Below are 5250 nucleotides of genomic sequence, written 5' to 3'. Positions count from 1 at the left end.
GTTCTCTGCTATGATTTGCTCCAGTATACCTTCTGCCCCCTCTCTCTTTCTTCTTCTTCTGGGATCCCAATTATTCTAATGTTGTTTCTTCTTATGGTATCACTTATCTCTTGAATTCTGCCCTCGTGATCCAGTAGTTGTTTATCTCTCTTTTTCTCAGCTTCTTTATTTTCCATCATTTGGTCTTCTATATCACTAATCCTCTCTTCTGCCTTATTTATCCTAGCAGTTAGCACCCCATTTTTGATTGCACCTTATTAATAGCCTTTTTGATTTCTACTTGGTTAGATTTTAGTTCTTTTATTTCTCTAGAAAGGGTTTCTCTAATAACTTCCATGCTTTTTTCAAGCCCAGCTAGTATCTTTAAAATCATCATTCTGAACTCTAGTTCCAACATCATACTAATGTCCATATTGATTAGGTCCCTGGCAGTCAGTTCTGCCTCTTGTTCTTTTTGTTGAGGTGATTTTTTCCATCTTGTCATTTTGTGCAGAGCAGAATAGATAAATGAGAGAACAAAATGCTAACAGGGTAACAACGCCCCCAGAAAATGTACACTAAACAAATCAGAAAAGACCTGAAACTGGAGGAAAAGAAAGGGAAAGAAAGAAAAAAGGAAAAGATAAATAAAAAGATAAAAACAAACAAAAACAAAACAAAAAACAGAATATGATCAAATATGGTCAGGCTGGTGCGTAGATCAGTGGCACATGCTAGATTCTGGGCATATTTTGGTCTGTTAGAAAAAAGTGCCTCCAAAATTTTAAAGAAAGAAAAACTTATGTATGTACAAAAATAAGGGTAAATATGATGAAGGGTTGGAATATGAATGTAAAGATGAAAATTATAAAAAAAATTTTAAAAGAATTGATAAGATAAGTAGTTGGTTGAAAAAGGAAAGAAGAGGAATTAAAAAAAAAAGGGAGAGCATATGATCAGCCAGGAAACTAGAACAAAGCCATACACTAGAGATTTAGGTTATATTTTGGTCAGTTAGAAGAAACTGTATCCCAAAATTTTAAAGAGAGAACAACTTTATATATATATATATACCAAAAATAAGGTTAACTACTATGAAGGTATAGAATATGACTCTAAGTATGAAAAATAAACCATTTTTTTAAAAGGGATTAAAAAAGGAATTGATAAGATGTTGGTTGAAAAAGGGAAAAAGAAAAATTCAAAAAAAAAGGAAAAGAAAATTTTAAAAAATTAACTTCAAAGGACTAAAGAATCATGGGGAAAAAGCCATGAATTCTATGTGCAGTATTCCCCTAGTGCTGGAGTTCTGCCATTCTCATTGATTGGTAAACTTAGCCTTGACTGGCTGTTTTTGCAGATCTTCTGGGGGAGGGGCCTGTTGCCGTGGTTCCCAAATGTCTTTGCCGGAGGTGGAATTGCCCCGCCCTTGCCGGGTCCCAGCTAAGTAATCTGTTCGAGTTTGCTCTCGGGAGCTTTTGTTCCCTGCAAGCTTTCCATACAGCTTTGGAGGACGAGAATGGAAATGGCAGCCTCCCATTCTCTCCCCCTGAGGAGTCGAGAACTCAGGCCCCACTCCTCAGCCCCTAGAGAAAAGCAGTCAGTCACTCCTGTCTCCCTGGTCTCCAGCTGCACTCTGTGCTCACCCGGCCTGTGACCAAGCATTTCTCTGTGGCACACGACCCCGTGTGGAGTCTCCAAACCCAGCAGATCCCTGTGGTGCGCTCCCACACCACTCGTCTGGGGGAAGGAAGGGGAGTCTCCCCAGATCTGCCGCTTGTTGGGTCCCTGCTGGAAGAGCAGTGGCCCAACTGTGCCGCGGATCACGGTTTATGGCAGCCCCGAGCTGAGAGCCCACTCCTTGGCTCTGTCTTTGCAGCTGGCTTCCCCACTCCTGATACCTGGGAGCTCTGCCGTACTCAGACACCTCTGGTCTTTCTGTGACCCCGAGGGTCCTGAGACCACACTGTCCCAGCAAGGGTTCCACCCCCCACTTAGCCACTGGAGTGATGTCCCTCAGTGGAGCAGACTTCTTCAAGTTCCGATTTTGTGCTCCACTGCTCTATCACTTGCCGGTAGCGGCTGATGGAGGCCCCCTCCCCCGCCGTCTATCCTCCCAAATATCGCCTTGATTTCACTTCTCCACACGTCCTAACTTCCAGAAAGTGGTTGCTTTTCTGTTCAGAGTTGCTGCTATTCTTTTCTTCCATCTCCTGTTGAGTTCGTAGATGTTCAGAATTGTTTGATCCCTATCTAGCTGAATTCCTGGGACCAGATGAAATTTAGGTTTCCTACTCCTCTGCCATCTTGCTCCTCCCCCAAGGATATGTATTTATCAGCAGGGAATAAGTATAGGAACAACAGGTATAGGCTCTTAAATAAAAATGCCCTCTCCACAAGTAGCTCTGTCTCAAGTCTTGAGGTCAGAGAAATATTTGAAATCTTACTTCAGGAACTTCTGCATTGGCCTGGCTAAGATTATCTTTCAGGAAGTCTAGGCTTGGTGTTGGTTACTGGGAGTCTGATTTAGGTATTTCCTGAGGTTAGAAATAGGAATTGCAAGTTAATATGTGAGAATAAAACTAAATACACACCAAGTAAGAATTTTAGTTTATATCACTATTAAATGCATGGTAAGGTCTCAGGGAAGGACAACTGGATGAAAGTTACAGAAGATGACACATAGAGAGGGGAGTGTCAATTGATGGAAACAAATCAGATTATGAGGGTCCTTGGGAACCATGTTAAAAAGCTTGGACAGCATCCTGGATCAGTTGGGATTAATAAAGGTTTTTAATCAAGGATTCACATGTCTAGATCTGCATTTTAAAAAGACTAATCAGAAGAAACCTTTAGAATGGATTGCCCTGTAGCAGGAAAATGGGGAATTGGATGCAAGATTAGGAGGCTTTTGGAGTAACTCAGGCAAAAAAATGATGAAGGAATGGACTGAGTGAGGCAGGGGCTGGTGAGGAAGACTGATTCCATTAGGGTGTTAAGTGGATGGGTTTGATGAAATGTGGCTTAGAAGAGAAGTGAAGGGAGACAGTGACTACCTGAGACTTCAGGCTTGGGAAATGTATCAGTTTGTAACCAATCACAAAGGGCTGGACCACCACCAGCAGGGAGGTACCTGATCAAATATCCCAGTACCTGTGCATCATTAGCCCCCACTCTTGGGAAGCTTGAGTGTCAGTGTGAAGGGTCTTGAATTTTGAGCTACTTGCCCATACTTAGAAATGTCATTCATTCACCAAAGAGGCAAACTACCAATCAGCTACCTCAAGTAAGTGCTTCCTTTGACTGTGAATTAGTGTCAATTCCAGATTTGACAATGGAACGTACTAGAGCCCTGACCTTGCTGTGAGCACCTATATGTGTTAGTGAAAATGCCCATCCCAATCAGTGCGGTCACAGGGATATTCTTCCTCAAACTCCTTTCATTTTCACATCTTGGGTGCATGTTTTCATTTTTGCTCCTCCTTTGCCCTCTTTTTAGGATTAATTCACATGGAGATACCAGACCATTTTCATTACACTAATGTGGTCAGAGCAGTGAATGTGTACTGAGTGTTTATTCAGGGGACAATGTGAAGTCTGGGTGTAGTTATGGTACATTCCTAAATGAATGGCTCTGATATCTAGGAGTCTAATTCTTTCCTTTTACTCACATTCCACAGCAGGTCATGACACTGAATAGTATGATTTCTCTTTTCTAAGTCTGAGCACGGGGTTTAAGACCAAAGAAATTTATGTGCATTGTGTTCCATGTTACAGGTGACCTCTGGACTCAGATGGCCTGGGTTCAAACCCTGGACTGCTGCTTAGTAATTGAGTCAACTTAGACAAGTCATGTAAAAACCTCAGTTTTCTCACCTGTTAAAAGAAAATGGAAATGTTAATCTCTTCTTTAAAAAGTTGTTAGGAATATTAAATGGATATTAAATATTAAATGAGACTAGTAAAATACTAATAACAGTCTAAGTCACATCACATAAACATATAATATAGCTATGACCATCTCTTATTACTTTATTATTATGGTTATTATGGAGGTTTGGAACCTATGGTAATTAATCTCATGTACAAAATGGGAGCCAATATACCTATCTCCCAGGTTTGTTGTAAGAAGTACATGGAACTAGTAAATGAATTTAAACTCTAGCCCACTCATTCCATTAAAACGTAATCTGCATAAAGATGGCATTTTTATCCGTTTTATCACTATATCTTTGTCTAGAGTGACCGAGAGTATACATTCAATAAATATCTTTAAAATGAATGAGTGGTGGGCACAAACCCCTAATTTCTCCTTATTTCCACTATTATCTAGTTCAGATATAAAACAACTCTCTCTTCTCTTTAAGCCACTCTTGGTTGCTATCATATCAACATTGTTAATGTATATTTTTATCCCTTTCTTTTACTTGAAAAAGAAAAGCAGGGCTCCTAGGTGGCTCAGTGGTTAAATGTCTGATGCTTGATTTCTGCTCAGGTCATGATCTCAGGTTCATAGGATCAAGCCCCACATTAGGCTCCACACTCAGCAGGGAATCTGTGGGAGATTCCCTCCTTCTCCCTCCTCTCTCTCTCTCTCCTTCTCTAAAATAAATAGATAATTTTTTTTAAAGATTTATTTATTTGAGAGAGCGAGAATGAGAGAGAGAGAGCACATGAGAGGGGGGAGGGTCAGAGGGAGAAGCAGGCTCCTCGCCGAGCAGGGAGCCCGATGCGGGACTCAATCCCGGGACTCCAGGATCATGACCTGAGCCAAAGGCAGTCGCTCAACCAACTGAGCCACCCAGGTGCCCAATAGATAATCTTTAAAAAAAGAAAAAAACAAAACAGTCTCAAATGCTCCCATGGTTTAATTCCAATTTTTTTTCCAAAGTTGCCTCTAGTCATTTATTTCAAGTTACCTAAATAAACTAAAATATTCATTGTTTCACAGATATACCACCCAATTTCCTATACTTGAGTTTTGTTCATGCTCTTCTGTCTAGATTACTCCTGTTCAATGGGATATTCTGTGATAAAGAACATTTTTTATATCTGTGTCACTAAATGTAATACCCATAAGCTACATGTAGCTACTGATTGAAACTAGAAACCAGGGTAGTTCAAATAAAAATTGAATTTTTAAATTTATTCTTATTTCAATTACTCTAAATGTAAATATTTGTAGGTTACTAAGGCTATCATATCAAGCAGTTTAAGTATAGATTGCCTCTTTCAGTCCCAATCCTCCATGGCTCCATTCAAAGACACTAT

This window comes from Leptonychotes weddellii, chromosome 11 (assembly GCF_054177405.1).
Source record: "Leptonychotes weddellii isolate Sample4059 chromosome 11, ASM5417740v2, whole genome shotgun sequence".
NCBI classification, from domain to species: Eukaryota; Metazoa; Chordata; class Mammalia; order Carnivora; family Phocidae; genus Leptonychotes; species Leptonychotes weddellii.
This window is presented reverse-complemented; position numbering follows the sequence as displayed.